This window comes from Pongo abelii, chromosome X (genome assembly GCF_028885655.2).
Source record: "Pongo abelii isolate AG06213 chromosome X, NHGRI_mPonAbe1-v2.0_pri, whole genome shotgun sequence".
Taxonomy (NCBI): domain Eukaryota; kingdom Metazoa; phylum Chordata; class Mammalia; order Primates; family Hominidae; genus Pongo; species Pongo abelii.
The window spans coordinates 126,007,688-126,035,495 of NC_072008.2; the positions used below are offsets into that span (position 1 = coordinate 126,007,688).

At 43.0% G+C, this 27,808-nt stretch overlaps 1 protein-coding gene and 2 pseudogenes across 1 annotated transcript in view; all 3 read right to left on the bottom strand.

Moving 5' to 3' along the window:
- LOC100437009 (rhox homeobox family member 1) overlaps positions 1–27,808 on the bottom strand; it is a 124,390-nt gene that overhangs the window by 65,509 nt on the left and 31,073 nt on the right. The window lies entirely within an intron of this gene.
- LOC129053026 (swi5-dependent recombination DNA repair protein 1 homolog) lies at positions 10,272–18,640 on the bottom strand (annotated as a pseudogene).
- On the bottom strand, positions 19,664–23,685 carry LOC134760921 (elongation factor 1-alpha 1-like; annotated as a pseudogene).

Consider the following 27,808-nt stretch of genomic DNA (forward strand, 5'->3'; position numbering starts at 1 on the left):
AATTAGTCATTGGTAACTTGATCGCTCCAAGAATGGCCCACTTGTTCACTTGGTCATTCTGTGACTTGGATTTTGGCAAAATGGCTCTTGATGAATTGACCAGGAGTCAAAATCATGACCGCCAACACCAAGCAATTAAGGTGAAGTCTTTGTCCATGGGAAGACCCTCTTTAGAACTTTCTCCATGGAGCCCTGTGTTCCAACGGGAGAAGGAAAATACTAGGATTTTATCCTTACATATCTATGGGGACAAATCATTCTTGATCCTCCCAATGACCTTTTCTAGCTCATTTTTTATCGTTACCTTCCTAATAAGACGCTAGGTAGGCAGAATGGGCAGAAAGAGATGGGAGCATGGTCAAGTGTGGGGTCTTGGTGATGAATGGGGAGAACCACTGTAGGTACTTTTCTTTGTAGACAGTCCCCATTCCTAACAAACCGTGATACATGAATGATCAGATCCTTGTTTGGAGTACCAGCAGCAGTAGCTGAAGAAGCCTCAGAAGTCTTTAAGCAGCTCTTACCCAGGGTTCCCAGAAGGAATGCTTATGAATGCTGTTATAGCAACAATTTCAACCAATGGGAAGTAAAGCCCAAATATTTCTGCTTGTTTCAGTTCGGTCAAGGAGGAGGAAATGGGAGACAGTGAGGGAAGGAGGAACATTGTCAGTCACAGAAATTTATCTGACCTCAATAACAGGACCAGTCTATAGTATCCATACTCAGCTTCTTCCCAGCAAGAGATGAACTCATAGGGCTGTGCAAGGAGGAAGAGTGACAATAAGCCTTACAGCTGGTATGTATTCGGAGGTTCTTATGTGCCAGTTACTGTGTAAATGCTCAGTATATGTTGTCATTTACTCCTCACAACAGATATTAGTGTTTTCATCTTAAATTTCAGGAAACAGACACAATGCTCATTTTCCCAAGACTCAAACTCAGAGGTGTCTGTGTTTTACTTGGTTATTCCTAAATTCTGAGATCAGGGCCTCCCTTGTGGGCCTAAAGGTTACTTTTGTCTTTTATGAAAGAGAGAGACAGTATATTATAGTATGCTAACTATAATGGTTATCAGCAGAGGCAGAAACAATTTACATATTGTTTCTTTTTCTTCAATTTCCTTGCCTATAAAATGGGGATAACAAGCTTACTGAACAGGATTTTTATGAGGATTGAATGATATATTTCACTGAAAGACTGAGAGCAGAACCTGCCACATTGTAATCTCTGTATACAAGGTTTAGATATTATTTCTGTTATTAAATATTTTGAGACAGGATTGTAACCACCTGATGGGTTCTTCCTGCCTGCTGCACAAATAAAGACCATGGCATGGTAGTAAATAAAAGAATTTAATTGATGCAAGGCTGGCCACGCCACATGGGAGATAGAATTGTTACTCAAATCAATCTTCTTGAGCATTTGGGGGATAGGGTTTTCCAAAGATAGTTTTAGGGAGGGAGTTAGGGTGGCTAAGCAATGGGTGCTTGCTGCTGATTGGTTGGGGGTGCAATCATAAGGGTGCAGGAATGGTCCTTCTGCCCACTGAATATCTTCTGGGTGGGGCCACAGGAGTGGCTGGCAGGTCCAGGTGAAGCCATTGGTGTCAGACAGGCAAACAAATCTGAAAAGATATCTCTAAAGGCCAGTCTTAGGTTCTACAATAGTAATGTTATCTGGAGGAGTAATTGGGGAAGTAGCATATCTTGTGACCTCCAAAACAATAGCTGGCAATCGTTTATGTCTACACCTTAGCAGAATTTAGGCTCCTCTATCCTCCTAGCCTGGTAGTCTCTCATTAGCTTTACAAAGGCAGTTGAATTTTGGGAAAGGGCTATTATCAGTTAAAGTATAAACTAAATGTCTCTCAAAGTTAGCTTGGCCTAACCCAGGAATAATTAGGGGCAGCTTGAAGGCCAAAGGCAAGATGGGACTTTGGCATGATCAGATCTCTTTCACTGCTATAATTTTCTCAGTGTTGTAATTTTTGCAAAAGCCGTTTCAGCCTCACTCTGTCACCCAGGCTGGAGTGCAGTGGTGCAATCACGGCTCACTGCAGCCTCAACCTCCCAGGCTCAAGTACTCCTCCTGCCTTAGCCTCCCAAGTAGCTGGGACCACAGGCACATACCACCATACCCAGCTAATTTTTTTTATTATGTGTAGAGACTGGTTCTTCCTATGTTGCCCAGGCTGGTCTCAAACTCCTGACCTCAAGTGATCCTCCTGCCTCGGCCTCCCAAAGTGCTGGGATTACAGGTGTTAGCCACCATGTTCAGTCTACTATTATTTTAATAGTAGTATAAATGGTGTTGTTTTAAATGTCCTTAATCAGTGAAATAAAAAGATAATAACCTATGTCAGGACCCAATTTTATTAACTTTATTAGTCCCTGACATCTCCAAGTATTAGAACCCCTGCCTTTAACCACTGTGCTTTGTATATGGAGTAGTTTCTCACCTTAAGACAATTGGTCTTAATTGCAACACAGAAAGGGAAGTGCTTCGTTAAATGTCCTCTCTATCCAGGAAGAAATACTAAGCTTGCTGCCTGGAAAACACTACACAAATCTAGGACCCATATGTAAACATCATGCTGCTGAGATGGCATGGAGGGGTAAGGGCACTGGGGTGGGAGGAAGAAGTGTAACTGCCCAAGGGGTTTACCTTGCCCACTGCCTAGGCAGAGCCGATTTATAAAGACAGGGGAATTGCAATAGAGAAAGAGTAATTCATGCAGAACCGGCTGTGCAGGAGACTGGAGTTTTATTATTACTTAAATCAGTCTTCCCGAGCATTCAGGGAGCAGAGTTTTTAAGGATAACTTGGTGGGTGGGGGGAAGCCAGTGAGCCAGGAGTGCTGATTGGTCAGAGATGAAATCATAGCGAGTCAAAGCTGTCTTCTTGTGCTGAGTCAGTTCCTGGGTGGGGGCCACAAGATCAGGTGAGCCAGTTTATCCATTTGGGTGGTGCCAGCTGATCCATCAAGTGCAGGGTTTACAAAGTATCTCAAGCACCGATCTTAGGAGCAGTTTAGGAAGGGTTAGAATCTTGTAGCCTCCAGCTGCATGTCTCCTAAACTATAATTTCTAATCTTGTGGCCAATGTTAGTCCTACAAAGGCAATCTAGACCCCAGGCAAGAAGGAAGTCTGCTTTGGGAAAGGCTATTACCATCTTTGTTTAAACTGTAAGTTTTTTCCAAGGTTAGTTGGGCCTACGCCCAGGAATGAACAAGGACAGTTTGGAGGTTAGAAGCAAAATAGAGTTGGTTAAGTTAAATCTCTTTCACTGTCTTAGTCATAATTTTGCAAAGGTGGTTTCAGAAGTATGGGAGTCAGTGTGGCTAAATAGGAGGAACAGAGACTCTCAATGCAGACAGAGGGTTTCAAATCACAGATCTGCCACTTACTGGATTTGTGACTTTAGGCAGGTTGTTTTAGCTTTCTAAGCCTCATCTGTACAATGGAATTTTCATAGTAGTTAGTTCATAGGGCTGAAAAGAAGACGAAATGAAGAGATTCAAGTAGAACACTCAGAACAAGGCCTGCCATGCTGTAGGTGTTTAATAAACATTATCTTCCACAATGATGATGATTAAAGGACTAAATTTCATGCACATCCATGTGAAGAGACCACCAAACAGGCTTTGTGTGAGCAACAAGGCTTTTTATCTGGGTGCAGGCGGGCTGAGTCCAAAAAGAGAGTCAGCGAAGGGAGATAGGGGTGGGTGGGGCTGTTTTATAGGATTTGGGTAGGTAGTGAAAAATTACAATAAAAGTGGGTTTTTTTCTTATAGGCAGGGGCGGGGGCCACAAGGTGCTCAGTGGGGGAGGTTTTGAGCCAGGTGAAGGAATTTCAGAAGGTTAATTGCTCAGTTAAGGTGGGGCAGGAACAAATCACAATGGTGGAATGTCATCAGTTAAGGCAGGAACCGGCCATTTTCACTTCTTTTGTGATTCTTCACTTACTTCAGGCCATCTGGATGTATACGTGCAGGTCACAGGGGTTACGATGGCTTAGCTTGGGCTCAGAGGCCTGACACTAACCATAACAGATAGAATTTAAAAAGCAGAGGAACCAAAAAGAGCCCACCACTCTCCTGAGCTGGGAGAATTTGCCCAGAATTCCAGGGATAGGTGTGTCCTAAGCTTCCACTAGGTAGGGTCAATGCCCAGCAGCCAAGCCAGAAGGAAGATTTGGGCAGACACTGTCATTGGTGAACATGTAAGCTCCAGAGCTAGAATACTACTGATGATGGTGACTGGCTTTGGTTCTTCTGTCTGGTCTGACACCCAGAAAGCCGATCAGACTCACTGCTGTGATCATTCTAGTGCCACAGCAGGCCAGAAACCACAGCCCTGCTTCCCCTTCTCCTGAGTTCCCTGTGTGGGTGTGGTGGGGGCACGGGTGGATTCAGTATTTCTGTAATGGAAACTAGAAACACCTAGCCCCACAGTAGCTGCATTCCAAAGGGGCAGAGATCTGACTTCCTTTGTTTCATGCTTTTAGAGACAATGACAGCAAGACCTCTCACAGGAAGTGCTAGGACCACTGGAGAGAGTGAATTCAACTCTTGGCCAAAAACCTATGGGTGATCTTTCAGGCCTCGCCATAGGCAATTATGAAAGCTTTACCTGGCAGGGATCATGGGGGGACGTGCCCTCCCCACATCAGACTTGATGCACAGCCGTGCATTGCAGTCTGTGAATTGAGTTGCAGTCAAGGACTCAGACGTCCCTAACTGATCATGCTCTCACACGTGTCTGCATTCCTAGACCAGATGCCTCCATTTGGAGTCTGCCTTATCAGGAGCCTTTGGCAGAGGCCTTTCTCAAGGACCTGAGCTAAGACCTCTTTTTGCCATGGTGGGAGTGGGGGACGCCTAAAAATATCTTTTTCTCCGAGCTGACTCAGTACTGAGTACTTTTCTACTCCTAGCCCTTCCCTGTCACCTCCTCCTGCCCCTAGGTCAATAAAATGGCAGGAGCCTCTTGTTCAGGGCTCCCTTAACAGTGAGATGATGATGCCCTGCATCTGTGCTAATCTATCAGACCCCTGTTGGAATCACTCCATGTGGAAAAATGGAATAATGGAGGAGTCGGTACTTTTTCTGGTTCAGTCCCTTGCTTATACTATCAAAGGCAGTTATTAAAGCCTGACTGTTACTTTTATTTTGACTTGTCTTAATCAACTACTCTGACACACAGCAGCTCAGCTCTCTCTAGCTCATCTGAGCTCTTGAAAAATTGGAATGGCAAGCTGGGTAGTTGATTATGCACAATGTCGTTTTTGAAGAGCAAAGAGCCTGAAAATCTCGTGGGGCAATTCACTAATGATGGGTGTAAGCAGACCTTGCAGGGCACTCCTGGAGGATACTAATGCATCATTTGCCAGAGTCAGAGGATCTGACCGGGCACTCTGCCAGTGAGTCCTGGGAAGTGCTAGCAGACCTCACGTGGCACTTTACCAGCCTGCCAGCAGGTCTCAGGAATTGCTATTGTAAGTCACAGGGTATACTTGGAGGATGATAGAAAATTGTTTATAAAAGCTTTTGGTTCCCAGGTAACCATCGGTCCTCCTGTTTATCCCCATCACCTCGGCTGAGATAACCTAGTGGATCAAATAAGAGATCCAGCAGAGGGGCTCTAAGAAGCCACAGAAACAATTCCCTGGACACTGTTCTCTGGTGGTGGGGCCAGAAGTCATTGGAGACCCTGTAAACTGACTTGTACCCCAAAACTATTCCTAGATCTAAGCAGTTCCCTGGGGCTGACGGACAACATGCCATGCAGCATGTTACTGAGACTCATGCTTCTAATAAAAATAATGTAGAGCTCTTTAGAATCACTTTGTCCAGTGATCTCACTAGATAGGGTCAATGCCCAGCAGCCAAGCCAGAAGGAAGACTTGCTTAGAGGAAGAAACCACAGAGACTTGGCTAGTTTGCTTCCATTATGAAAAAGGTAATCTTGTTAAATAAACTTCATAAAGGAAAGTGGCTCCTTGAGGGGTACAGAGCCCCTCCTCCATAGTGCCTTGATAGTGGCCACTTTCTCTGAGGAGGAGGAGCAAGGTGGGGAGATGAGTGTACCAACGACCATCTCTTTCCTCAGATGGGTACTATTTGGTCTCTGACAGATTTGGTCCGCACATAATGAGTACCTAGTCACTGAAAAACGTGTCTCAACCACCTTCACAGAGGCTATGGAGGTCCTGCAGCCCTCTGGTGGTCTCTTGGGTCTACTATGAGGGAGTGGGAACAGTAGATGAGAAGATTAACCAGACTTAGATTTGTAGGTTTGCTCATGCTGCTCCTGCTTGTTGTCAAGCCCAATTAAGCCACCTCCTGAGGTCAAGTCCATCAATCTGCAATGTGATCCAGATCTTAACTGAGAAATTCTCAGGCACAGAAAAAATGGCTTCTGATAAAATAGCAAAATTTGACCCCTCCCCTCCAAAAAAGGAGCATAAAAATAGTACTTGAGTGCCCTCTTCTGTACTATCTGGGCAAGGGCCTTCCCAAAGAGATCTCTGAGTCTGATTACTCAATAATGGAACCACGAAAGCAGATTGATGGGCTCCCCACTAAGAAACTCAGGGCCGAGTACCAGGCCATGGGGATTTGATAAGTGGTCCCGCTAGAGTCTGCACAGTGATGGCCTTCCACCTCTCCTGGTGGATTTGGAGACAAATCAGAGATCCTGAGCAACTTTTGCTGTGACACTCAGCTTTCAAATATAAACAAGATTAGGGGTTACAAACAAAAATCCAAAGATTTTAGGGGTTATAAACAAGATCCTTCTGTACTCAGGGGACCCAGAGGCCCTATGCCAAGATTAGAGTTCAACTGAGAAGTGGAGAGGAATTGCACTTCTTAGGCCTTTTAGATACCAGTACACAGGTGACTGTGATCCCCACAAACCCTTGCATGAAGATGAGGAAAAAACAGATCGTGTTCTCTGACTTTGGGCTCCTACTAACCTCTGTTGTCATGGCCCCCACTACTGAATGAAATATTGGTAGTGATGTGTTTTCCATGTGCAGCCCCACTTGCCTTTGCCTCCAAGCCCTGACAGGAATTGCAATAGTTATGGCCATCTTAGTGAGAAATATAGAAGACCATGGACCCACCTGATGACCAACACCTAGTACTGTTGTTTCCCAAAAAACAATGTCTGCTGCCTAGGGGAGAAAAAGAATAATTGCCATCATTGCTGAGCTTAAGGAAGCCAAAATGTTTCATGAGACTGTTTCTCCATTCAACAGCCCCATCTGGCCTGTGCACAAGACCTTGGTTTCTTGGAGACTTACCACTGATTGTAGGCAGCTCAATGCGTAATACCACCTTTGGCACCAGCAGTACCTGACATTGTGACTATTACAGAGGCCCAAAACAGAGAGAACTGTTATGGATATGCAAATGCATATCAAATTGTAGTCCCCAATGTTGGAGATGGGGCCTGGTGGGAGGTGATTAGATCATAGGGGCAGATTTCCCCTTTGGTTTTGTTCTAATGATAGTGAGTAATCATGACATCTGGCTGTTTAAAAGTGTAGCATCGGCTGGGCATGGTGGCTCACACCTGTAATCCCAGCACTTTGGGAGGTCGAAGCGGGCAGATCACGAGGTCAGGAGTTCGAGAACAGCCTGACCAACATGGTGAAACCCGTCTCTACTAAAAATACAAAAAATTAGTTGGGCGTGATGGTGTGCGCCTGTAATCCCAGCTACTCAGGAGGCTGAGGCAGGAGAATTGCTTGAACCTGGGAGGCAGAGGTTGCAGTTAGCCAAGATGGTGCCACTGCACTCCAGCCTGGACAACAGAGCGAGACTCCGTCTAAAAAAAAAAAGAAAGTGTAGCACCTCTCCTCTCTTCCTCCTGCTCTGGCTGTGTCAACATGTACCTGCTTCCCTTTCCACCATAATTGTAAGTTTCCTGAAACATCCAAGCCATGCTTCCTCTACAGCCTGTGTACCTGAGTCAATTAAACCTCTTTTCTTTATAAATTACCCAGTCTCAGGTATTTCTTTATAGCAGTGCAAGAAAAAACTAATACAGAGCAATTTCTTAAAACTGCTCCTCCCTGAATCCTCACTCTCACAGCCAGAGACCTAGTTGCCATCTGCAATGGACTTAATTGTGCCCTGCCTCAAATTCCTATGTTGAAGTTGTAATCCCCAATGTGACTGCATTTGTAGATTCGGCTTTTAGGTGATAATTAAGGTTAAAAGAGGTCATAGGGTAGGGTCCTAATCCAATAGGATTGGTTGCCTTATAACCTCATAAGAAGAAGAAGATTGACCAGGCGTGGTGGCTCATGCCTGTAATCCCAGCACTTTGGGAGGCTGAGGCGGGTGGATCACCTGAAGTCAGGAGTTCGAGACCAGCCTGGCCAACCAACATGGTGAAACCCTGTCTGTACTAAAAATACAAAAATTAGCTGGGCATGGAGGCACACCCCTGTAATCTCAGCTACTCAGGAGGCTGAGGTAGGAGAATCACTTGAACCTGGGAGGCAGAGGTTGCATTAGTAAGCCAAGATCACGCCACTGAACTCCAGCCTGGGAGACAGAGCAAGACTCCATCTCAAAAAAAAAAAAAAAAGAAGAAGAAGAGGAAGAGGAAGATTCTCTCTCTCCCCTTCTCTCTCTCCCTCCCCCCTCTTTCTCTCCACTGGAATGTGAAAGGAAAAGCCAGTGAGTACACAGAGAGAAGGCAGCCAGCTGCAAGCAAGGAAGGCGACTCTCACCAGAACCTGAGCACACTGTCATCCTGACCTTAGACTTCCAGCCTCTAGAACTGTGAGAAAATAAATTTGTGTTGTTTAAGCCAGCCAGTCTATGATATTTTGTTGTAGCAGCCCAAACAGACTAAGACACCATCCATGATACCTTCTTCTTTCTCAGCCCCACATATATTATGTCACCATATCCTGTGTGCCCTTCCTTCAAAATATGCTCTGAGTCTGGTTACTTACCACTTCCACTGTTGCCACCCATAACCAAACTGCTATCATCAGCTCTTCTCTAAACACCTGCAATAGCTCCTTACTAGGCTCCTGCACTCATGCCTGATTCCCTCCCATCTGTTATCTTCATATTAGCCAAATTAGTCTTTCCCAAACCTACATCGGATCATATCAGTGATTAAAAATAATACTGTGGCTTTCCACTATACCCTAGGATTTGATTTAAAATTCTTAGCATGGCCTTCAAAGCTTTGCCTAGTCTATCTCCTGCTTAACTCTTCAAACTACTGGAGCCTGTCTTCTCCTCACTCCTCACCATCTAGTCACATGGCCTCTTTGGGAATATATGAAAACTTCCCAGCTTGGAATCACTGCCCATTATCTTTCACCTGGCTCATTCTTATTTATCCTTCAGGTTCAGCTTTCATGTCCCTTCTTTGGAGTGGCCTTCCATGACCTACATCCTAAATTAGAAGTCTTTGTATTCTTTCTAGTTTTACCATGTTCTTTACATTGACATACATACCACCAGTTTTGTATTTATTGGTTTATTGTCTGGCTCCCCAGTTGGGTGTCCAGTTTCATGAGAGTAAGGAAAGCATCTGCCTTGTTCACTGACGTTATTACCAGCACCCAGCCTAGGGTTCAACAGGAGTAGGTGCTCAGTTAACATGGGTTGAGTGAGTGAATAAATGAATAGAGTCTATGAGGTTGATGTTTTTAGTTCAGAGTAGTTTGGTGATTCACTTGCTGCCGCACAGCTAGCAAGCAGACATAAATGGGCAAGATCCCAGAATCATAGTTCCAAGGTGAATGCATAATCAAGAGACTGCTAGGGGGTGAAAAATGGAAGGGGGCATGGAGTGTGAGACAGGTGAAAAGATTCCAGACCATTGATTCTAGGGAGATCTTCCCCCGGGGTGTGTTTTTGGGGGGTACATATTCAATATTCACATTTGTTGAAAAATAGCTTCTGATTTCATAATAAATATATATTGCTGAAAGACTATTCCGGTTGGTAAGGATAACAGAAAATATAGTGTTTCTTCGCTGAGGGCAGATTTTTTTCAGTTTATTGAAAGGAGGCAAGTTAAAAACGTGACTAGGAAACTTCACGAAAGCTTTCTGCCATTCCCCTGATTGGAGCTAAGGCCTGTGGGGTGCAGGAGACACCAAGGTTTGGGTTGTGCCAGGACTATGCTCATATAGTGGAGAGTAGGTCTTGGTGACACAGCAACCCACAGGCTGCACATTCCCACCCACCCCTCACCCCAGCAAACTGCACATCATTCCACCCCTACCTCACAGACTCCCCTTCACAATTCCCTAATTTGTATATTACCTCTCAGGCTCCACACATGCCCCACGCCAGCCCCCCTCTCCAAGCTTCACTTTACCCCACATTAACTCCTAGAATCACATCACCCCACAAATGGTGAGAAATGGCCATTTGTGAAAAAGCGAGTTTGGAAGGTGCTGGTCAGGAGAGCCGGGTGCGAAGCCAGAACCCTCAGGCAGAGGCAGCGTGAGGGCCAACTCGACAGCAGAAGGCGCCTGAGAGCCTCTCGGCAAAGGCCATGCAAGGACGCGTGCTCCTGTAAGTACAGCCTCCATGCCTGGGTTAATTCCTAGACAGGTAGTGAGCCAATCGAGCCAGCTACCCACTTTCTAAAAAACAAAAAATCTACTCTTTCTCCTTGCCCTCCTCTGCTCAGCATCATTCACTATGCCTCGAATATTTTAAATGGCCCTATGGATATCTGTAAAACAAAGGCTAGTAGTTATCATTATTACTAGCATTAATCAGATATATAGGTAAAAGGTGATCCTAGGAACAAAGCCAAGATCTGGAGTAAGGACGGCTAATGGGGATTGTGTTTGAATAGTTTGCTTTTGTTTCTTATTTTGCTTGGGTTGTGACGTGTGTTGTTTCAACATATGACTTTAAAAAAAAAAAAAAGTCCGTTAATGTATTGGTCACAAAGTGTCTTTCTGGGAAAAGGCACTTATTTTCCCAGAGTGATTTGACACATTTCTGGTGAAATGCATTAACATTAACGTTCCTTTTTTTTTTTTTTTTTCAAGTTTTGGACATATGGGTTTAATTACCTGCTAGATTGGCAGATGGAAATATGTGGTAAATGGATGTAAACAAGGTGCATAAACTTAGGAGAGAGGCAGAAATTTTTAAACTTTAGGTTTAGACATTCACTAGATTGGACAATTTTTAACATTTAAAATAAAACTTTTTGCCACAAAGAAACAATTATATTAAAACTAGTTTCCAGAACTGCCCAAATGACTTTTTAAACATGATTTAAACGTCAAGTTTTCTTTGGCAAATCTATCCAAAATACTAATTTTCCTTTTAGAACTTAGTTTATAATTTATATATCAGAGTGCCCTTAATTGATGTTCATTGGGATACCTTCCTCTGAGCCCTAATGGTTTCTATCTTCCCTTTAAAATGAGTAAGTATCTTTTAATTAAGTTGTCATTCTCAAAGATATTCTGGAGCAAAAATCAGGAATTAAACATCTATGAATTCTTCTTCACTTCTGTTATAGTGTAGCAATTTATCTTCTAACCCATAGTAGTCTATCAATTGAGTAAGGCTTAGTTTCTTGTTCTCTTCAGACACAGCTGACTGCAACTCATAAAGCAACAGCTAGCTACAGCTCCTCCACTTCTTTGTTAACAACTGTAATGGAGACAGATCATTCTTTGATCATACAGTTTGATGAGTTTTAGCCTCCGAAGAAGGTCTTCTTTCTCCTGAACCTGCTTCACCAATTTGACTTTTTCATCATTTAATCTTTGTTTAGAAAGATTCTCATTCACAAACTCATTTTGGAGAGCACTGCATGACCCAGAGTCAAATGACTGAGATTCACAGACATTGATTCTTCAAAGTATTTTTCAAATTTATATTTTCTTCAAATTCACTGTCTATGTGTTTAAAACTTTCTTGAAATTCCAAACAGTTTTCCTCTGTGGAAGATGCTGGTTTCTCTGAAAAGGTCTGATCGTTTTCTTCATTCTCTACTTTAAGAAGTTTCACCACATTATAACAGGAATTAAATGAAGATCTTGCTTTCCTTAATCTTTCTCTAAGTGTTGCACTCATAGGTTGCGTTCGTGAACTATTTGTATAGGGAGATGATGGATTCACAGAGGTCTGAGGAGTGCTAGGTAAAACCACAGCTGAGTCTGACAGACTTTCCATCTTGAAAATGAAATCTTGGTTTTCCTTCAACTCCACAGCAGACTCCCGAGGAAGTCCAGGTCTCAAGCATCCCCCTTCCCCTCAGCAGGGTACCTCCCTCCGCCATCCCCAGCGAGAGCAAAAAGCCAACTTTCCCTTCTTAAAGGACTCATGGGAAGGGAATAATGGAAATAATAACTTCACATGCTGAAGAAAACAGATAAAGTGTGAAGAAACCATTTATCAACATTTAAACCTCCACACATTATTTGTTCTTTTTTTAAAAGAACTTTGCTAAGAATCAGATTCATTAAGTCAAAGAATGTTAGAACACAAAGGAACCTGCAAAATTAAATCGCGTTCTTATTATATAAAACAGAAGACCCAGACAGGGTAAGTGACTTGTCCAAGGTCACAGAGCACTTGAGTGCAGTCAGGGCTGATTTCCAGTCTGCAACTCAAAAGAAAAGCAGTGTTTCTCAGTGAAAGAACAGTGGTGTGAGTTTTAAAGATTTTATTCTATTCTTTATTACATAATTATTATAGGAAAAATTGGGACACATTTTAAATTACCTAGGATCCTACCACTTCACAATGATCATTGTTAGTATTTTTGCTGTATAATTTTCCAGACTTTTTAATGTATATGAATACTGGTAAATGTGTTTACTAAAATTGGATCACACTGTCTGTACATCTCTGTAATATAACTCCTAACAGATGCAAAACTAGTCCACTGAATAGATTAACTTCATCAGTTTAACCAGTCCCTTATTGATAGATAGATAGATAAGCTTTTTCGAATGTTAAACCCTTATAAAAGATGCTGCACTAACCATTCCTGTTCAGACATCTTTTGCTGAAGTGATTTCTACCTACTGATCAGTGTGAATTTTGTAGGAATGCAATGATGTAGACTAGGTTTGAACTCTGGCTCTAGAACTTACTGTGTGTCTTTACGCAAATCACAACTTTTCTGCGCTCTAGTTTCTTCATCTTTAAGTGGGAATAATCATACTGATAGCCTAGAGGTGTTAAAAGGATTAAATGAAATAATACATGTAAAATAGTTGGTTAATACCTACAATGTAGCAAATCCTAAATATTAGTTATTATTATTACCACAATGCTGAAGAAAACTGGTAATGCCCATGATTTTCTATTACTCTTTAAAAGAGACTAGCCAGAATTTTACAAAGAAGGTTTTACATGCAAAACTTCAGTAGCTAAATTAATATTTCCTTTTTTCTAACTTAATCTATCGAGAAGAAAAGTAATAAATTTAAATCATGTGTGGTCTGTTGAGCTAGTTACTATGTTCTATCTATATAACTTAATGCCAGTCAAAATTTAAAAGGCATAGCTTTTCATCAAACATTCTTGTCTTAGTCTGTTTTCTGTTGCTTATAATAGAATATCTAAAACTGTATAATTTATAAAGAAAAGGAATTTATTTCATATGGTTACGGAGGCTAAAAAGCCCAAGGTCAAGGGACTGCATCTGGTGAGGACCCTCTAGCTGGTGGGGATTCTCTGCAAACTTCATAGACAGCACAGAGCATCACAGGGTGAGGGGGCTGAGCATCCTAGCTTGGGTCTCTTTTCCTCTTCTTATGAAGCCACCAGTCCCACTCCCATGATAACCCATTAATCTATTGACCCATTAATCCATGATGGATTAGTCCATTCATGAGGGCAGAGCCTTTATGACCCATCACCTCTTAAAAGCCCCAAGACCCCACCTCTCAGTACTGCCACATTGGAAATTAAATTTCAACATGAGTTTTGGAGGGGACAAATATTCAAACCATAGTCATTTGTAAGTAAAAAATCAACTGTTTTGTGATAAAGTTTCTCACCTTTCTTTCCCCTTTGGAAAATGCTCAAAGCATGGCTTACCCCATAAAATCAGCAGAGTATCTTTACAGTCATCTGTCCAGCCTCCCGGTGCCTTCAAGCTATTCTCCACTGCTTTTCTGTTTTATCCATGGGCCCTCAGCTATTTCATATTCATCAGGGGGGTGGGCAAGAGCACAGAAGCTGAAGTTTTCACCTCTGAGACTTTGCTTTTAAACTGAAAAGATATCCATTGTCACACTGGGATTCATTTCTATCTGAAGCTTTGGAAACACATCACGACTTTTACCAAAGCCTATACAGTGAATCTAATTTATGTGTCACCTTTATTTCACCAATGGTTGCTTTAAAAATAAGGGAACACTCACCCTCTTTGAAAAGCTGGGTGTAAGGTTCAGTGTTGTATGGCTTATCTCGGAAGTCAGGGGTCAGTGACCAAAATTCACGGTGACCAGAAGCATTCCAAAATGCTGCCAGTAGCTCCATGCTTACTGTTTCTTCCTCTTCTGCTCTACTGAACGTTGTGGACATAGACACTCAGGATTGTTGGGGTAGATGATACTGGTTAAATGAGTCCTTCTTGGACACACCTTTTGTTGAATGTGAGCACCAAACACTGAGAAGTCCTTGTCTATAACTGATGCGCAGAATGACCCATACGTTTTTTGGTTTGGGATTCTTTTTTTTTTTTTTTTTTCTACTGTGTGTTATCCTTTTCTCTAATAGTGGCCAGTCACATTCTACCGGTCTGTATTTGTCTCACGGTTGTTGAAGTGGCTTTGCCAACTTAGCTAAGCTAGAAACATAGTTTCTTGGAATTGCCTTCCCAATGTGGTTCTGAGTTAGAGTGGACCAGGAGAAAAATTTGGGCAGAGCTTGGGAAGTGGGAGTGAAGCAATAGATACTATATTCTGAAGTTTGGTAGGACCAGGCACTATTACCACTGGCATACACTGGCACTGATCAACTGGCACACCTTGTTGGTGTGGGGCAGCAACAGGACCTGCAGCAACTCCAACTCTGACAAGATCTCCTTCTTCAACTTCTCCAAGTCCTAAGTCAGGTGTGTGTGCACTTCCATGACTATGGGTGCCAGCTCTTTCTCTAGGTTGGAGGCAATAAGAGACAGATGCAGGTTCCAGTAAGTCTTCATGGGATTTAGTTTGTCCTAGGGATTCAAGTTAATCCTTGCAGGTTCCAGTTTGTCCTTGCTTTCCCCCACACCACATACACCTCTTCTTCCCAACTGTGGGCCCTGAATATCTACAGTGACTTCAGGCTGCTATAAGTGCAGAGACAATAGCCCTCCATAGACTTCTTCCCCTGTGTAAGGTACATGGATGTTCTTTGGTCAAGGAATAGGCCAAGGTGGATATCCAGGCCTGCATGACTCAGTGAGTTTGGCATGCAGGCGCACACCTCCACTTGTTATATAACCTGTTTGTGTGAGTTTATACTTCGCTCTAAGCCACTATTGTCTGTAAAAGGTATAACTGCCCTGCTGACGTTCTACAGGGGCTCTTGGGACTCTGCTTAGCTCAACATGGCTTAACATGGTGGGCACACTGGTGCCCAGAGAAAGAGAGAGAGAGCCAAAGCTGTCCGTCTTGCAGATGGACAGGAGGGAGCCAGCACACAGCTTGGCTTGCTCATGCCCAGAGAGAAAAAGAGTTAAGCCGCTGACCCTGAAGGCAAGGAAGAGCCAGATGCACAGCTGTTTGTGGGAGCCACTGGCTCAAGCAGCTGAGACAGGGCAAACAGTGTGAGAGAGCTAGTGTGAGAAAGCTGTTAATAAAAGCTGCTGCTGAATAAAACCATATTCACCTGCCTTCGGCCCCCTGAGTGTTCTTTCTGCTCATCTACCAACTCCCTCTGGACTTCAGCATGGGCTGGACCCGGACCCCGGGACCTGACAATTGGTGATGAGAATGGGATGAGGTGAGTGGGCCCCAGTCCCTGAGGGCTCCCAGGTTGGCTTTGTGGCCACAGCATGTGCTGTGATACCCAGTGGCAGCTGTGCTGCAAAGATGGGCTCCAGTGGAAACATAGGAGGCAGTGGGTGGGTCTCCTGTGAGTATGGAGAAGGCACTGAAGCACGTGGAAGTGCACAGCACTGAGAAGAAGCATGCCTTTGCTGGCAGAGTCAGATGAGCGTTTGTAACTGTGCTGTGGGAAGTTCATGCCCAGTCCTTGTGGAACTCAGTGCAGGGAGGAGGAAGAACCTCCATGGCAGGCTTGCCCAGTGATCCACCACAAAATAGATCATGAGCAGCTATTGGGCCCCACAAGTAGGCCCAGAGACCCCCTGCTGTGGTGGAGCACCCTTCCTTTGGTGCCTGTGCCCCTGCTGAGTTCAGGGAGTTAAGCAAATGATGTCGGCAGTCATGCACAGACTTAGTGCAAGTCATTTGGGAGAAGGACCTTGCTGCGCAACCCAGTCCTGCTCGAGCATTCCAGTTCAAAGAGTACCTGCTGCAGTTGGTGGAAGTGTAAAGCCTTTTCTGTTTGATAAGAGAACTGGCCGAGATGCCCAGCTTGGAGGGCACTGGACAACGGGAGCCACATTTGGACTTGGCAATCCACTGGTCCCTGAACCCGGATAAGTTTCCGGGCAGAACTGCATTTACTGACAACTATGAAGACTGGTCAGTGAAAGTGAAACCTGTATCTCTGCATCTTGGCATCGACCGCTTGGCTCTCAGCTTATGTGCTGTGTATGTCTCTCCATCCATACCTGAAGACATTCTGGGGTGGATGTTTTGCATGGCTTGGCAGCTGTGCCATCTATCACAGACTTAACAGACCACTTGACAATGGAACTTGGCAGTGCCACTGTGTGGTGGACTTGGCTAATGCATTCTTGTCAATCGACAATGCTCCAGAGATCCAGGAACAGTTCGCCTTCATGGGACAGCGACAATGGACTTTCACAGTGTTGCTGCAGGGCTACTGTATAGCCCCACCGTATGTTGTGGTTTTGTTAATAATGTTATGTTAACCTCTGATTCTCTTGCAGGTTTAAAAGTGGCAGTGTCCCTCTTGCCTGGGATTGGGGTGATGAGGCCGAGACAGCCTTTCTGGGTAGTAAACCAGGGTGCTCATTTACACTGAATGTGCATGTAACCACAGATAATTTTGGCTAGGGCCTATAGCAGTGCATGGAGCACTTGGAAGCGCCAGTGGGCTGTTAGTCCCAACTGTGGAAGGGAGCTGAGCTCCAGTGCTTACTAATAGAGAAGCAGTTATTAACAGTGGGATGGGTGCATTCATGGGTAATGACCCCCTGGACAGAGGCAGCACAGACATCTACTTTAGCGAAGTGGGGTACCTACTTGAAACAGCAAAGTATGCTAAGTACAAATCCCTTAGCAGCAAAGTTGCAAGAGGTCTTGGGACCTGTAGTCCTAATGCAAGATAAAGCCATGGGGCCTGAGGCACTCCTAAACCCTGAGACTTCACCATTAGGAAGGGCATCCCCTCATTCCTGATATGGCATGGCACACAGCTAGGTCTAGCTGGGGTGCTATTGCTGCCTGGACTGCTGGTGTGGTCCAGTCTAGTACTAACACCATATGGTTTCAAACCAGGTGTGGGCAAAGCAGCTAATAAGCTAAACTCAGGGCAGTGTGAATGGTAATCACCAAGGATGTGACAACCTATGGTAATCTGCGCCAATAGCTGGGCAGTTTATCAAAGCTTATGTATGTAACGGGCTTGAGTACCCAAAAGCTTGTGTATGTATTGGGCCTGCATGCCCAAAGTTTGTGTGTCAGGCTTATGTGTCAAGCCTGTGTGTGTATCAGGCCTGCATGCCCAAAGTTTATATGTCAGGCCTGTGTGCAAAACTTGAGTATCAAACCTGTGTGCCCAAGACCTAAGTCTCCCTCAGCCTAGCGGGTGGATTGTAAGGTACACGGATGTGCTTTGGTCAAGGAATAAGCCGAGGTGGATATCCAGGCCTGCATGACTCAGTGAGTTTGGCATGCAGGGGCACACCTCCGCTTGTTATATAACCTGTTTGTGTAAGTTCATACTTGGCTCTATACTTGGTATAAAGGTATATTTGCCCTGCTAATGCTGTACAGGGCTGTTGGGGCTCAGCTCAGCTCAACATGGGTTAACATGGTGGTGGGTGCGCTGGTGCCCAGAGAAAGAGAGAGAGCCAAAACTGTCAGTCTTGCAGATGGACAAGAGGGAGCCAGGACACAGCTTGGCTTGCTCATGCCCAGACAGAAAAAGAGTTAAGCTGCTCACCCTGAAGGCAAGGGAGAGCTGGCTGCACAGCTGTGTGTGGGAGCCGCCGGCTCAAGCAGCCAAGACAGGGTGGCCAGTGTGAGAGAGCCAGTGTGAGAAAGCTGTTAATAAAAGCTGCTGCTGGCCGGGCGCGGTGGCTCATGCCTGTAATCCCAGCACTTTGGGAGGCCGAGCAGGCGGATCACGAGGTCAGGAGATCGAGACCATCCTGGCTAACAAGGTGAAACCCCGTCTCTACTAAAAATACAGAAAGTTAGCCGGGCATGGTAGCGGGCGCCTGTAGTCCCAGCTACTCGGGAGGCTGAGGCAGGAGAATGGCGTGAACCTGGGAGGCGGAGCTTGCAGTGAGCCGAGATCGCGCCACTGCACTCCAGCCTGGGCGACAGACGGAGACTCCGTCTCAAAAAAAAAAAAAAAAAAAAGCTGCTGCTGAATAAAACCATATTCACCTGCCTAGAGCCCCCCGAATGTTCTTTCTGCTCATCCACCCACTCCCTCCGGACTTCAGCATGGGTTGGACCTGGACCCCACGACCTGACACCCTGCTCCCACAATTGCATATGATCTGATTCCTGTAATCATCCCTTATTGCTTTTTACTCTGCTTCTCTGATCAAACTCTGCAACTATGTTCAAGTGATTCTTATTTTACATCCAAATTTGCAAATCAGACCCAGGATTATAGACATTACAAAAAAAATTCAATTTTGAAAAAAAAAGGAAGAGATTTGTATATGACACTTAAGTAACCCATCTATTACCCTCGCTTTCTTTTTGATGTCAAACTTCTTTAAATGGCACCCTAAGTATATTGCAAAAGTATTTTTCTTCCTCCCATTTTCTCTGCAGTTCCTTGAATATGACTCCTGCTTTTAAAACACTATTTTAATTCATCAGAAACTTATAAAACATCAAATCCAGATCTTAGTCCACTTTATTTCTTTGTACTCTTAACACTGTTGACTACTCTCTCTTTTTTTCCTCATTAAACTTGGTTTCAATGGGTCTCAAATTTCTGTGACAGATTTTTGGTCAAGTTGTTTCCACTAGAAAGTGCTGATTTTAAAAACTAAATAACTTAAAACTACCAGATGCCAAAAAAACAAAAAGTTCACAAAACATTCTCCTTTCCTTCCGAAGGTTTTACAATGCAGTGTTATCATTAACCAGTCTTTTTTTATTATTATTATTATACTTTAGGTTTTAGGGTACATGTGCGCAATGTGCAGGTTAGTTACATATGTATACATGTGCCATGCTGGTGCGCTGCACCCACTAACTCGTCATCTACCATTAGGTATATCTCCCAGTGCTATCCCTCCCCCCTCCCCCCACCCCACAACAGGCCCCAGAGTGTGATGTTCCCCTTCCTGTGTCCTTGTGTTCTCATTGTTCAATTCCCACCTATGAGTGAGAATATGCGGTGTTTGGTTTTTTGTTCTTGCGATAGTTTACTGAGAACGATGATTTCCAATTTCATCCATGTCCCTACAAAGGACATGAACTCATCATTTTTTATGGCTGCATAGTATTCTATGGTGTATATGTGCCACATTTTCTTAATCCAGTCTATCATTGTTGGACATTTGGGTTGGTTCCAAGTCTTTGCTATTGTGAATAATGCCGCAATAAACATACGTGTGCATGTGTCTTTATAGCAGCATGATTTATAGTCCTTTGGGTATATACCCAGTAATGGGATGGCTGGGTCAAATGGTATTTCTAGTTCTAGATCCCTGAGGAATCGCCACACTGACTTCCACAATGGTTGAACTAGTTTACAGTCCCACCAACAGTGTAAAAGTGTTCCTATTTCTCCACATCCTCTCCAGCACCTGTTGTTTCCGACAAGGATTCCCTATTTAATAAATGGTGCTGGGAAAACTGGCTAGCCATATGTAGAAAGCTGAAACTGGATCCCTTCCTTACACCTTATACAAAAATCAATTCAAGATGGATTAAAGACTTAAATGTTAGACCTAAAACCATAAAAACCCTAGAAGAAAACCGAGGCATTACCATTCAGGACATAGGCATGGCCAAGGACTTCATGTCTAAAACACCAAAAGCAATGGCAACAAAAGCCAAAATTGACAAATGGGATCTAATTAGACTAAAGAGCTTCTGCACAGCAAAAGAGACTACCATCAGAGTGAACAGGCAACCTACAAAATGGGAGAAAATTTTCGCGACCTACTCATCTGACAAAGGGCTAATATCCAGAATCTACAATGAACTAAAACAAATTTACAAGAAAAAAACAAACAACCCCATCAAAAAGTGGGCAAAGGACATGAACAGACACTTCTCAAAAGAAGACATTTATGCAGCCAAAAAACACATGAAAAAATGCTCACCATCACTGGCCATCAGAGAAATGCAAATCAAAACCACAATGAGATACCATCTCACACCAGTTAGAATGGCAATCATTAACCAGTCTTTTATGACTAAACTTAAGTGGCCGGTTGAAACAAACAGTTCTGAGACCCTTCCAACACTGATTAAGACTCAGGCCAGGCACCGTGGCTCATGCCTGTACTCCCAACATTTTGGAAGGCTGAGGTGGGTAGATGACTTGAGCCCAGGAGTTTGAAACCAGCCTGGGCAATATAATGAGACCTAGCCAGGCATGGCGGCACATGCCTGTAGTCCCAGCTACTTGGGAGTCTAAGGCAGGAGGATTGCTCGAACCGAGGAGGCAGAGGTTGCAGTGAGCAGTGATCGTGCCACCACACTCCAGCCAGGGCAACAGAGTGAGAACCTGTCTCAAACCAAAAAACAAAAAACAAAAAAAACAGACAACAACAACAACAAAGACTGGGGTGGCATGTATTACGGATAATATTCATTTAGCCTTCTGAGCTTTCTGGACAGACTTGGTGACCTTGCCAGCTCTAGCCGCCTTCTTGTCCTCTGCACCCATGGCAACTGTCTGTCTCAGTGAGTTTGGCATGCAGGTGCACACCTCCACTTGTTATATAACCTATATAACCTGTTGTATAAGTTCATACTTGGCTCTATCTTTCGTATAAATGTATATCTGCCCGCAAAATGACCCAGAGGAGAATAGTCAGGATAGTCAGAATATTCAGAGAAGCTCTCAACACACATGGGCTTGTTAGGAACTATATCAGTCATGGCAGCATCACCAGATTTCAAGAATTTAGGGCCATGTTCTAGCTTCTTACCAGAATGGTCATCTTTTCTTTCTGCGCAGAACACTTGCAAGGAATTTGAGATGTGTGACAATCTAGTGCAGGGGCACAGCCAGCACTGATTTGGCCTAGATGGTTCAGGATAATCACCTGAGCAGTGAAGCCAGATGCTTCCATTGGTGGGTCATTTTTGCTGACACCAGCAACATTGCCATGATGAACATCTTTGGCAGAGGTGTTCTTTTTTTTTTCTTAGAAAGAATGTAATGCATGTTTTTAATCAGAACAACAGCAACAACAAAAACTAAGTATGGATATGCCAATATAGTGTTGAATCCAGCAATGGACACAAATAAAGAGCAAATGCTTGACAGAGACAGCTGTAAATAATCTATGTACCTCTTACATCCTCCCACTTCATAAAAAAGACATTCTCTTTGGAAATATGGTTACAAATGTAAATCACTGATTTCTTGCAAGACCACGATGATTCTGTAATAAATATCAAATTGTTCCATTTCAGATTTGTAAAAGGATTCTTTCAGATATGAAGACTTGGGAGCAACTGTGAAGCTGTCTTTATTCAGATACTTTGAAATATAAAGTGGTGATCTTAAACCACCAAGAACTGTAAGGCATGCTAACTGATGTTTATAACAACTTAGCCTTCTTTTCCTTTATATCCGATTTTATTAAGTGGGAAAACACCTTGTTCACATTGAGGCCCACACTGTCCCCAGAAAGAGATTCACTCAAAGCTTCATGGTGCATTTCAATAGACTTTACTTCAATTCTAACATTGACTGGAGCAAAGTTGACTACCATGCCAGGTTTGAGAACACCAGTCTCCGCTCGGCCCACAGGTACAGTACCAATACCAACAATCTTGTAGACATCCTGGAGACACAGACACAAGGGCTCATAAGTTGGAGAGTTGATGGTAGAATAAAGTCCAGAGCGTCAAGCAGCGTGGTTCCACTGGCATTACTATCTTTATAGGTGACTTTCCATTCCTAGAACCAAGGCATGTTACCACTTGGCTCCAGCATGTTGTCACCATGCCAACCAGAAATTGGCACAAATGTTACTGTGTCAGGGTTGTAGCCAATTTTCTTAATGTAAGTGCTGATTTCCTTGTATCTCGTCTGGTAGTAGGGTGACTAAGTGGAATCCATTTTGTTAACACCAACAAGTAGTTGTTTCACACCCAGTGTGTAAGCCAGAAGGGCATGCTCATGGGTCTGCCCATTCTCGGAGATGCCAACTTCAAATTCACCAACACCAGGAGCAATGATCAAGAGAGCACAGTCAGCTTGAGATGTGTCTGTGGTCGTTTTGTTTTGTTTTGTTTTGTTTTTTTGAGGCGGGGTCATGCTCTGTCCCCCAGGCCAGAGTGCAGTGGTACAATCTTGGCTCACTGCAACCTCCACCTCCCGGGTTCCAGTGATTCTCCTGCCTCAACCTCCCGAGTAGCTGGGATTACAGACGCATGCCACCACGCCCAGCTAATTTTTGTATTTTCAGTAAAGATGGGGTTTCACCATGTTGGCCAGGCTGGTCTCGAACTCTTGACCTCAAGTGATCCGCCCGCCTCGGCCTCCCAAAGTGCTGGGATTACAGGCGTGAGCCACTGTGCTCGGCCTGTAATTGTGTTTTTGATGAAGACTCTGTATCCCGGGGCATCAATGATAATCATGTAGTACTTGCTGGTCTCAAATTTCCACAGGGAAATATCAGTGGTGATACCATTCAGCTTTCAGTTTATCCAAGACTCAGGCATACTTGAAGGAGCCCTTTCCTATATCAGCAGCCTTCTTCTCAATTTTTCAGTGGTTCTTTTGTTGATGCCACTGCATTTGTAGATACGATGGCCAGTAGTAGTGGACTTGCCTGAATCTACATGTCCAATGACGACAATATTGATATGAGTTTTTCCTTTCCCATTTTGGTTTTTAGGGGTGGTTTTCAAGACAACCTATGTGTTGGCAGCAAACCTGTTGCAAAAAAGCTACTTTCTCTTTTCTGAATTTCTCTCTTCCCTTGGTTTCTATGACAAGCACTCTTTGGAATTTTCTCCTATCTCTCCAACTGCTGCTCCCTGTCTTAGCATGCTCACGTCTCTTCTACCCAATCCTCAAGGTGTAGGCGTTGGTTGCTCAAAGTCCAGTTCTTGGCACTCTTGAATTCTCACTCTACCCTCTCTACCTTTATGACCCCCTCCACTCTAAAGGATTCAACCACCATCCCTTCACACTCATGATTTATAGATCTATGCTTTTATCTCAGCTCTCTCTCCTGAATGCCAAGGTCATGATTCTTATAGTCCATTTAGTTGCAGATGACTCTCAAATTCAACAAGCACAAACTGACCTATTTATTTACCATGACATGTTCCATGTCCCCTAACTTGGATAATGGCATTACAATTCTTCAGTCACTCATTCTCAAAACTTCAGAGTTGGGGAGTGATGTCACCAAAGATGGAGTGGAAGCAATCTGGATTCACTCCCCCTGCCCACTGAAAACCAAAAACAAGTATCCAGTGCCACAATTATCACCAGCAATATCCCAGAACTCAAAACCAAAGCTGTGACAATCCCTGAGGCCACAGAGAAGTAAAAAACTATGAGCTGAAAGTGAGAGAAATGGACTTCTCTATCCACAATGCCCCTCCCCCAAACTACTAGACACCACATGGAAAAATCCTCCAAGACTCAGGGTTTCTACATTGGAAAAAGTGAGATCAAGGTAGAAAGCCAGCTTCCCCATCATCTTGGGTTCCTATGCAAGAAAGCTGTTCCTGCCTCAACTCACAGGAAGCATCGCAAGTGCCTCCACCTAAGGACAGGTGGAGACAAACCTTGGAGGTGGAGCTGCATGGCCCAGCACCAGAAACTTGGGGCTGCTCTCCACTCTAGAAAAAGGGGACACCAAATCAGAGAGGTGGTTTAGTAGCACCACACTGTAGGAGGCACCCTGCAGGGAACCTCTGGGCATGAACCCATAGCCAGCCTCCCCACACAGCTGAGGAGTCCCCTTTGGAATCTCCCCCTATCTGTAATGGGCAGCACTTGGAGAACTACAGAAAACCTGTGTTTAGGGCGCCATCTAGTGCTCAAAGAAGGCAGCAATCTAGGGCTAAGGGAATCAATGGGCAAATCGCACAGAACCTCTAAACACACAAACCAACTCAGACAGAAAAGACTTGAAAAAATAACCAATTCTTTAATGCGAAGACATAGATCTACATACATAAGAAATAACAGCAAACAGTGAATAATGACCTCCCCAAATGGACAAAGCAAGGAACCACTGATCAACCCCAGTGAGAGAGCAACATGTGAGCTCTCAGATAGCAAAGTGACAGGAGTCACATCAAAAATTCAAAATAGCAGTTTTGAAGATACTCAGCAATCTCCAAGTTAATACAGAAACGCAATTTAGAAATTTATCAGAGAAATTTAATGAAGAAATGGAAATAAGAAAAAATCAAACAGATACCTGGAACTGAGAAATACATTGGCTGAAATGAACAACTCATCACAGAGGTATCAATAGCAGAACTGATCAAGCAGAAGAAAGAAATAGCGAGCTCAAAGATAGTCTATTTGAAAATACACAGTCAGAGAAGAAAAAAAGAAAAAAGAAGGAAAAGGAATGAAGAATATCTACGAGAACTAGAAAATAACTTCAAAAGAGCAAATCTGAGTCATTGGCTCTCAAGAGGAAATTGATAAAGAAAAGGAGGTCATTAGCTTATTCAAAGAAATAACAGAAAACTTTCCAAACCTAGAGAAAGATATAAATATCCAGATACAGGAAAGTCAAAGATTACCAAACAGATTAAACCCAAGTAGGAGTATACCAAAATATATATTAAACTCTCAGAGGTCAAGGACAAAGACAAGATCCTAAAAGCAGCAAGAGAAATAAAAGCAAATAACATACAAAGGACTTTGATTTGTCTGGCAACAGACTCTCAGCAGAAACGATACAGGACAGGAGAGAGTGAGATGACATATTCAAAGTGCTCAAGGCAAAAACTGAGAATAATATACCCAACAAAGCTATCCTTCAAACATGTAAGAGAGATAAAGACTTTCTAAGACAAACAAAAGGTGAATGAATTCATCATCACCAGACCTGTCTTGCAAGAAAATGCTAGAGAGAGTCTTCAATCTGAAAGAAAAGGATATGAATGTGCAATAATAAAGTCATTTAGGCTAGACATAGAGGCCCACACCTGTAATCCTAGTGCTTTGGGGGGCACTAGGCACAGAAAGACAAACATCGTATTTTCTTATTTATTTGTGGGATCTAAAGATAAAAACAGTTGAACTCATGGACATAGTAGAAGGTTGATTACCAGAGGCCGGGAAGGGTAGTGGGGGATAGGTAGGGGAATTGGGGACGATTAATGGGTACCAAAAATAGTTAGAATGAATGACACCTACTATTTGATAGCACAACAGGGTGTCTACAGTCAATAATAATTTAATTGTACATTTTAAAATAACTAAGAGTATAATTGGATTGTTTGTAATACAAAGAATGATCACTTGAGGGGGTGGATACCCCATTCTCCATGATGTGATTATTATACATCGCATGCCTGTATCCACACATCTCATGTGCCCATAAATATATATACCTAGTATATACCCACAATAATTAAAAATACAATTTTTTTAAAAAGTAGAAAGACTTCAAATAAACAACCTAATGATGCACCTCCAGGAACTAGAAAAGCAAGAACAAATCAAACCCTAAATTAGTAGAAAGAATGTAACAAGGCTGGGTGTGGTGACACCTGTAATCACAGCACTTTGGGAGACTGAGGCAGGATGATTGCCCGACACCCACCTGGGCAACAAAGTGAGACTGTGTCTACAAAAAAAGTTTGAAAATTAGCCAGGAATGATGGCATGTGCCTATAGTCCCAGCTACTTAGGCAGCTGAGGCAGGAGGAATGTTTAAGTCCAGGTGGTTGAGGCTGCAGTGAGCCATGATCACACCATTGCACTCCAGCCTGGGGAGCAGAGCAAGATTCTGTCAGAAAGAAAAGAAAGAAAAGAAAAGAAAAGAGAAAGAGAAAATAATAAAGATCAGCACAGACATAAATGAAATTGAGATTATAAAAAAATACAAAAGATCAATGAAACAAATAGTTTTCCAAAGAGATAAACAAGCAAAATTGACAAATCTTTAGGTAGACCAAGAAAAAAGAGAGAAGACCCAAATAAATAAAATCAGAAATGAAAAGGAGACATTAAAACTAATACCACAGAAATATAAAGGATCACGGGAGACCATTATGACCAACTATATACCAACAAACTGGAAAACCTATAAGAAATGGTTAAATTCTTGGACATATGCAAACTATAAGAAATAGAAAGCCTAAACAGACCAGTAACAAGTAATGAGATCAAAGCAGTAATAAAAAGTCTCTGATCCACATGGCAAATAAGCATACGAAAAGATGCTCCACATCATATATCATCAGGGAAATGTAAATTATAACAACAATGAGATATCACTGTATACCTATGAAAATAGCCAAAATCACAACACTGACAACACCAAATGCTGGTGAGGATATGGGGCAACAGGAACTCCCATTAAAAAAAAAAAAAAAAAAAAAAAAAAAAAAGTCTCTGATCAAAGAAAAGCCCAGGAGCAGACGGCTTCCACAATGAATTCTACCAAACATTTTAAGAACTAATATAAACTCTATTCAAATTATTCCCCCAAAAATTGAACAGTAGGGAATACTTCCAAGCTCATTATATGCGGCCAGCATTACCCTGACAGGAAAACAAGACAAAAGATACAACAACAATAACAACAACAACAACAACAAAACTACAGGCCAATATTCCTGATGAACATAGATGTAAAAATTCCCAATAAAATACTAGCAAACCAAGTTCAACATCACATTAAAAAGATCATTCACCATGATCAAGTGGGATTTGCCACAACGATGTAAAATGGTTCACCATACACAAATCAATAAATGTGTTATATCACATTAACAAAACTAAGGACATTTTTGTCCATGATGATTTCAATAGATGCTGAAAAAAGCATTCAGTAAAATTCAGTATCTTTTCATGACAAAAACTCAACAAACTGGGTATAGAAGGAACATATCTGAAAACAATAAAGGCCATATATGACAAACCCACAGCTAACATCATGCTGAATGGGGAAAAATTGGTAGTCTTTCCGGGGAAAAATTGGCAGTCTTTTCTCTAAGAAATGAAAGAAGATAAGGATGACTAATTTTACTGTTTTTATTAAACATAGTCCTGAAAGTCCTAGCCAAAGTAATTGGGCAAGAGAAAGACCTAAAGGGCATCCA